At 45.5% G+C, this 8247-nt stretch overlaps 1 long non-coding RNA gene across 2 annotated transcripts; it reads right to left on the bottom strand.

The window, feature by feature from the left end:
- Positions 1–1801: 1801 nt before the first annotated feature.
- On the bottom strand, positions 1802–6929 carry LOC124248996 (uncharacterized). 2 transcript variants are annotated; one of them, XR_006891215.1, is made up of 2 exons: positions 6828–6929; positions 1802–3035 (listed from the first exon to the last, which is right to left on the bottom strand). It is a non-coding gene; the product is annotated as an uncharacterized LOC124248996 (long non-coding RNA). The 2 variants fall into 2 exon arrangements; XR_006891214.1 differs by lacking the exon at positions 6828–6929 and adding an exon at positions 3593–4047.
- Between the last annotated feature and the right edge of the window lie 1318 nt (positions 6930–8247).

Raw genomic sequence — 8247 nt, 5'->3', positions numbered from 1 at the left:
TATCGTCATTTATTGCTGCATAAAAAAAATACCCCAAACTCAGCTGCTTAACAACACGTATTTATGATCTCATGGCTTCCAAGGGTCAGGACCCCAGGCATGGCTTAGCTGGGTTCTCTGCTTCAGGCTCTCCCACGAAGCTGCACTCAGGGTTCCTGCTGGGGTTGGGGTCTTATCTGAGGCTCAACTGGGGAAGGATCCACTTCCAAGCTCATGTGGGTTTTGGCAGGATCCCATTTCTTGCGTGATGTCTGACTGAGGACCTCAGCTCCGGGCTGGCTGTCAGCTGCAGTCTGCCCTGAGTTCTCTGCCACACAGACGTCACGTGATGGCTGCTTCATCAAAGCCGGCAAAGGGGAGCATCAGGCGTTGGCTGGGAAGATGGAAGCTACAGGCTTATGTAACATAGTCATAAAAGGGACATCCCGTCTTTCTTGCCATGTTTTGTCTATTAGAAGCAAGTCACGGGTTCTGCCCACATTCAGGGAGAGGATTACACCATGTGTGGACACCAGGAGGTAAGATAAGCAGGGGCCATCTCAGGGTCTGCCTGCCACACTGGGTACCAAAGAAAGGGACTGTTACAAATACCAGCATCTGCAAGACATCCTTTAATGACGGCTTCATATCACCCCTCACCATCTCATTAAAACTACATTTCTGACAAAATCTTACTTTTTATATTTAATAATTATTTTAATCAAAGTTTATTATACTGTATTTGTCTTGATCAAATGTAAAATGATAACTAAATCTGGAAAAAATAATTTTTTAATTTCCATTTTTATACATATTTCTGTGGCAAAGAAGTATGATAGGCAATCAATGAAAGATTTTCAGTCATATGAGTGTATTTTCTTGGAATAAAATCCTGTGCAGAAGAGGAATGGAAATGCCATTGAAAGATATCAAATTTTCAGCAGCTAACAAAGAGAACGTTGAGGTATTTTTTAAAATGGGTAACAGTGGACATCAAATCACTGTGTCTACCTTCTACTAGATGTATTTTACAGAGTGATGAAACCATTTTATTTTAAAATGCCAACATTTACATTATGCCAGAAACACTATCTTTTGCATCTATTTAAAGTTATAAAGAAAACATTTAGATGTTAGCTTAAAAATGTGCAAGGAGGAACATAGTTTTTCAAAAGCCTCTTAGGGTGTAGGTCAGCAAAAATATTGGGAGACAACAGCTGCTTTACAGAATTCAGGGTTACAGGATCTGAGATGCTAAAGAATGCAAACCCATCAATGCCACGGTATTTCTGAGGAAACACTCCCAAGATTTTATATCAAATTAACATCTACTTTTAAAAAAAAGAAATTTTAGTTTTTCCTTCTTCTCCCCAAAGCCCCCCAGTACATAGGTGTGTATTCTAGTTGTGGGTCCTTCTAGTTGTGGCATGTGGGATGCCGTCTCAGCATGGCCTGATGAGTGGTGCCATGTCCACACCTGGCATGCAAACCAGCCCAACCCTGGACTGCCAAAGTGGAGCATGTGAACTTAACCACTCAGCCACAGGGCCAGCCCCTAACATCTACTTTTGCACAGTCTTCAACTTATACATTGTGTGTGCTCCTCCAAAACAAGATGAACCCCTCGATTTTGCTCATTTCCCCCAACTTTTTGATATCCTTATGCTGTTTCGGATTCAGGCAGTCTGGAGTGAGTATGGGGACATTAGTTGGGCTCTACTTAATTCAACCACAATTGAATATTGTAGGAGGGGAAGAACTATTCCTCTGTCCTCTAGGTCCTTCTGGCTGCTCTAAACATTAAATTGACATAAGAGAGAACAACAGGAGAAAAACCAAAGTTTAATAACATGTATACAAGTGAGAAACCCGGGAAAACAGTAATGTAATAAAATGGTGGAAGCCACCACCTTAATTGTCGTCTTCAGCTAAGTACAAAGGAGGATGTTGGGGGTAGTGGTTTGTGATGTCAAAGAGGAGGAAGGAAATTCACATGGAGATGGGAAAACAAATATTTGATAAAAAATGTTGCCGATGCCTTGTAAAGACAAGAGAGGCGGAGAGGACTTTGATTAAATGGCCCTTGCTAGGTTCCTCCTGTCTATCCCACCTAGTTTATGTTACACTGTAGATGTCTTATGGTATTAGCTCCTTCGTGGCACAGGCCTTCCATCTTAAATCATTTTAGGCAGGTAGGGAGAAGGTCAAAGTTTCTTTCACAGGGTTTTGTTTTTAAAAAGTAATCAAGCCAAAGGCACATATTTTGGGGTGGCAAATTCTGATCCCCCAATATATACCATTAAATATATATATATATCACTGAATATAGGATATGCCTATTTATGGACAGAGACAAGTGTTTGGCTGCCCCCTTTAGAAATATATATTATAATCTTGATTAACCTGAAAGGAATTGTGGTCAATTTTGTACTCATACCCAGTTTTTCGGGGACTTGGTGGGCTGGCGACACATAGAATGGAGGGTAATGTTAGATCAGAGCTGTGTGCCCTGCCAGTGACCTGCTTGGTGGACAATGCTTTGTAAAAAAGGAATCTGGAGGTTCTGGTTTCCTCTTGGACCCCCTCCCCCACCTCATTCTTGGGCTCCCAGCAAAGGGAGGAGAGACAAGGGAGCTCAAGTGACAGAGCCTGAGGCCAGGCTGCCCGCGGACCTCCACCAGCGCCCTGTTTGTTACCGGGGAGCTGCAACAGCTGCAGAGGCCCGGACTTGTGGGCACCCACCCCGGGCACTTGAGGCAGCCTCCTCTAGACGGAGCGCTGATCTGCTCCGGGGCATTTACACAGCCGGCAAGCCGAGTCATAGCCCAGTTAATACCCTCGAAACATAGGGCTGTGGCAGGCAAATCTTTGTCCCTGCACAGCAAACGTCTTCAAACTTCAGGGATGGGAAAACCCACACAGTCCTTTCAGAGTTCTGAATTTTCGTCTTTTTAATATACTGACTGGCTAGCAGCCAAGTTTGTCTGTCCTCGTCGCTTTTCAATATATCCATCTGCTAACAGTCCTCAGTAAGGGATGGCCTTAGGCTCACGTTTCTAAGAGAAAGAAGGAAAAGAAAAAGAAATCATACTATATACCAAGCAGGACACATGCTGCCGAAATTACCTGGTGCATAAAGCCCCAGAGAATCAAGTTCTGCGCTCCAGAAAACAAACAAAACCCACAGAACCCCGCCTCACTGAGCTCTACAGTGGGAATCGTGATCCTCTTTAACCCCGTAGGATGAACCTATAACCATTTCAGAGCTTGGAGAGGAATTGGGAAGGACGTCGGAAGGTGCTAAGATTTCAGATGTAGTATTAAGAAGTAGTGAAATATTACCATTTAAGTCAACCCTGCACAGAGCTTTCAAACGTCTTGAGCTATTGTGACTATTTCGCCTTAAAAGTGGGTAATGGCTCCTCTCTGGTTCTCAAATTATCCTCCTACCCCCTGCTATTCCAACCCTCCTCATCACTGCTTCATACTTAGAAGAATAATTCTGGCCACTTGTTCACTAAATTCTCCATCTCCTTCCACTCAGCCTCCCAAGGAAGTGCGTGCATGAGTGTGTGTGTGTGTGTGTGTGTGTGTATGTAGTACCATCTCTTACCTCAATATATTTAATTTTTGATTCTTCCTAGAAGGGTCCTGGTCTCTATAAAGTCTTGGGTTGGGCAAGAACATTCCTGGCCGCCTCCACTTGGCAGGACTTTTGCATATTATATGGAACCTCTCTTCTCTGGCCTTTCCCTCATGGGGTTAAGATGAATTCCCAGGCAGCATAACACTTCCCTGGAGAAGATTCACCAAGTCCCACGGGCCACTGTTGGGAAAGAACGTGGCTGTACTTTGGATGGAGTAGGAGTGGGCGTGGGTTGTACGAGTTTGCACCTATTGTGTCATAGACAGGCCCCAAAGCTCTGGGTTTGGCTCCCTTGCTCTGCATAATGGCTTGGTGAGGTTTCAAGGTGCTGTCACTGAAATTTCTCAAGAAACGGAAACCACAAATCATGTTGAATGTATCATATCTGGCATATTTATCCTAAGCTGGACACAAACCCAATGGCTCGGCCAAGTTTTTCTATGCAAACACAATGTTTCATGGGGAAAAAAAAGAGTTCATTTTGAGAGTGAGGCAAAGGCTTGATAATATGCGTTGTCATAAAGGTCAAAGGTCGGGGAGAGATTTGGGTGAAATCAGTTAAGGTTCTTTACTCTCTGCTTGAACCTGGAGCTAGTTGCGGTTTCAGATTTCAAAGAGAAACTTTTGCACAGCAACAAGGTTTATTACGTGTCATTTAGAAACTAGTCTTCATACCCGGAGGCCTCTTTGGCATGGCTGTTGCTTGAAAATACTCTAAAAAACCACAGGGAACATTTTCCCAATGAATCATAATCTGTCTGGGAAGTAAGAGAAATCAGTCAAAAAGCCTCAATTTTTCCTCGGACTGTTTGGACAATTCAGATAACAATGCACTGTGGCCACAGTCCATGTTTACTCAGACGCTAAAGATGATTTTGTTGTTTGAATGTGTGATTGAGGCAGGAAGCAAATGTCTGCGAAGGTAAATGAAGAGGCAATGATTTTAGCAAACAGACCTGGGCTACATTTTCTAAGTGATTTTTCCAAGATTCACGGATTCCGTGTCCAAATCCTACTGTATGAGGCACGTCCAAATCCCCTTGCCCGACAGTGCCTGGTTTCGTTCTACAGAGCGCCAAAGAAAGAAGCTAATTAGCCCAGGAGCACCTCTCAGACTGAGACGCAAAACAGCCCGGGGCAATGAATTCTAAATCGTCGCCGCGAATGGCAGCCTCCCGCTCTGGAAGCCACATTGGGGCCCATGGGACACATATCTGTTCCTCATACCTCATCAGAGCCAGACCAACAGTAGCTGCCATTCGGAATGAGCCTTGTCTTCTCAGTCGGCCTGTGGCTGGTTTCATTTGGCCCAGCCCAAGAAATCTAAACAGCTGGTTCTGTCCTTAGCATTTCCTGTGCGTAGAAAGCTATTGTCCTCCAAGTGGAGAGAAATCAGTGCACGGAAAACCCAAGGGTGATAATTTGGGGTAGCAGCTGGGCCGACATTGACTTTTAGCAAGGAGGGAACGAATTGTCCAGCACGTTCAGAATGTGAGTACAATTCGAGGCTAGGCGTCCATTCTTAAGCTCGGGGCATGCACTTTTCCAGCAGTTTTCAAAATACCTCCGTGTGTAGCAACAACTGCTAACGATTAGTGCTTCTTTTCCATGTGCCGTGTCAAGTCTATTTTATTATAACGGCATCTTGGCCAGGGCCAGGGGCATTCAAAGAAGGGTCTGGAGCGGCTAGGAAAGATTTCCTGCAAGAGGCTTGAGAGGGAACTGACAATTAGGAGGTCTTTCAAAAAGGATTTAGAGTGGTGATAGAGCTGCATGCTATAAAGCAAGAGAAGCACAGTGTACACTAAGTACTAAAATAAGGCAGATAGAAACTAAGGAGAGGAGGATCGGCCAGAGAAAGATCAACACACTAAATGCATCTAATAACCTTCCACATGTTTGTTAGGGAAAGGTCAGGAATTAGCCTCTAAAATTTCTCACAGCCAGTGCAAAGAGGAAAATAGAATCAGTTTCATTAAGTCACAGTGTTTACAAGGTAGAGTTTTGCTCATCAACTCAGGACAAGCACAACTCTTTGAGCTGGCAGGGAGGGAGGGAGGAAGCAGCCCACAGCCCCAGGAGGCTGGGGAGGAGGGTGACCGATGGTCCCCATTTGCCTGGGACGGAGGAGTTTCCCAGGATTCCAATCTTTCAGTGCTAACACCACGGAAGCCCCAGCAAACCAGGACAGCTTGCTCTCCCTCCCATCCTGGTGTGCAGCACCCTGCCCTCACCCTGCAGGCAGACCACCTCAGGCCTCGCGTATATTCCAAGACCCACAGCTGTGACCTTGGGGCTCTGGCAAGCCGTGGGCTCAGTGTTTGTAAAACACAAAGCCACCAGGTATGGCAGGCTGAGCAGAGAGCAGAGGACAGGGGCATCCCTTCCCACGGAGATCTCAGCTGTGGCTTCGACTTTGCTCGGCCCCCAGCTGCATGAAGAGGACTCTGAGGGAAAACGTCCATCAAGAGCCTGTGAAACACAGGCCCAGGCTCCTGCCTCAAACAGGTCGGGCGAATCACGCTGGATGACTCCTGGGCACAGCAAGGTGGCAACAGCTGGGGCCCTACATTGCAGGAGCCAGGTTTCTGTCTCTGGCTAGCTCGCCTTGCCTCCATCTCCCGGGGTTGGCTCACAAGAAAAGTCCTCAGGCTGGTCATTAGTGATGAAAGCCAGGCGTGCGGAACCTCAGACTCAATAAGGCGGCTCTCATGGTGGCCTTTGACCTAGTGTTGTAGGTAAAACTGGGTTGCTCCGCACAGAAGAGACTCCCTCCCTTTCATAACCAGTGTTCTCACATAGACATCCTTGTGATGGAACATTCTGTCCTGTGTCAACAGACTCCTTCATCTCAGCACAGTGCCTTTGCTCAACAGAGGGACTTTGGCTACCTTATCCTAGGAAGATGACATAATTCTACCCACCCCTACAGAGTCACCACTGGGAAAGCTGACAATCACTACGCCTTCCCATGTGAAAACATGCCACCTCTGGGTAGATGCTTCTTTCTCAGACCCTCTGTTGGGTCGCTCCCCTTCCTTATACCACGTTGATAAGGAGGTGGAAGGATCATACTCCACCTTTACTTGAACATTTTTTCTTGCAAATATCCTACTAAGAGAATTTTCTGGACATCTTTAGAGAAGGTGAAAGACTCCACAACACTGCATGGCTTCAGCTGGCATGTACCTCAGGCACTTACCTGTGATAGATTAGGGATCGTGATGGAAAAAATCCATAGTCAACCTATAAATCAAAATTGGGGTGAGTTTACTATGAGCCAAGTTTGAGGACTATAGCCTGGGGTCTTCCTTTCCCAAGGAAGAATGAGTACCAATGAAGTGGGGTGTACAGAGCGGTTATATACTGTCTTGGAACAAAGAGCATACATCACATATGACAGGAATATCTCTTTTACTACCATCATGAGATGCTTAGCTGGCACAGCAGGTTGCTGGTCAGCAGGTCAGTGGTCACAAGGTGAGCACAGCAGGTCGGTAATTAATCCTCAGTTTCCAGGAAGAGATGCTTATCCTTAAGGAAATACCAATATTGGGGGAAGTTACATCCCTATTTTTAAAGGGCATCATTCTTTTCTTTGGGACATTGTAAATGTTTAGAGCAGATGTACAATGCATGCTCAACAGGCCGCATCAGGCCCTTTTGGGTAAACAAGGTCAGGCTGAATTAGTTTTAACCCAAATGGCTTCCACATGTACTCCAATATATCCTATTGCTTTTCATTTATTTATCAGGGAAAACTTGTTACTAAAATAGTCTTTGGAGCTTTTTTATACATAAGCTTTTGAAAACAAAAATTTCAATTTATCTCTTTCTTTAAATAAACCATTTGCCAAATTAAAAAAAAAGTATTTAGAGGGACATCTTCGAATGGTAGACTGTGTCCCAATCCACATTTCCATGGATATTTCTGAGTACGTGCCTTAATCTGAAGGTTTCCACACTGTGCCCTGGACACAGAAGGTGAAGGCACAGTTTCTGACCTTGAGGAGTTCACAGTAGGAGAGGAAGATAAACAGTCACAAAAATTGTGATTGGTGCTATGACAGACGTGTGCCTGGGGCTGTGTAGACCGAGGGCAAGAGCCCACTCCGAGTCTGAAGATGGAGGAGCACAGAGAGGGAGGGCCTTTCAGAAAAGGAAGGCTGAACACAATCTCAAAGGATGAGTGACATGAACTATCTAGCAAGGAAGAAAAACCATTTGAGACGGGTGGTTTGTGCTTCACATGGCAGGACATCGGACTGAAGGTGTAAAGCAAGGCCAGATCGTAAGGGGCCTTGGGTGCCAGCTTAAGGAATTGTGGTTTTATCCTGTGGGCACTGGGGACTTATGGTGAAGGATTTTAGGCAGGGAAGGAACATCATCGGATTTGCAGGGGTGTCTCTGTAAAGAAAGGGTTGAGGAGCGAAGAGTCTAGAGGCAAAGGATCCAGCCAAGAGCCTTCAGCAACGGTCTAGATGAGAAGTGAGGAGGTCTGGTAGTGGGATGGAGAGGAGGCAGCAAACCCACATGGTTTGGCTATTTAAGGAGGCAAGACTAACAGGATTTCATGAGTATTTGATATTGGAGGTGAGGAGGTGGGGACATCAAGAAAAGCA

Source organism: Equus quagga, chromosome 12 (genome assembly GCF_021613505.1).
Source record: "Equus quagga isolate Etosha38 chromosome 12, UCLA_HA_Equagga_1.0, whole genome shotgun sequence".
Lineage (NCBI taxonomy): Eukaryota > Metazoa > Chordata > Mammalia > Perissodactyla > Equidae > Equus > Equus quagga.
This window is presented reverse-complemented; position numbering and strand designations above follow the sequence as displayed.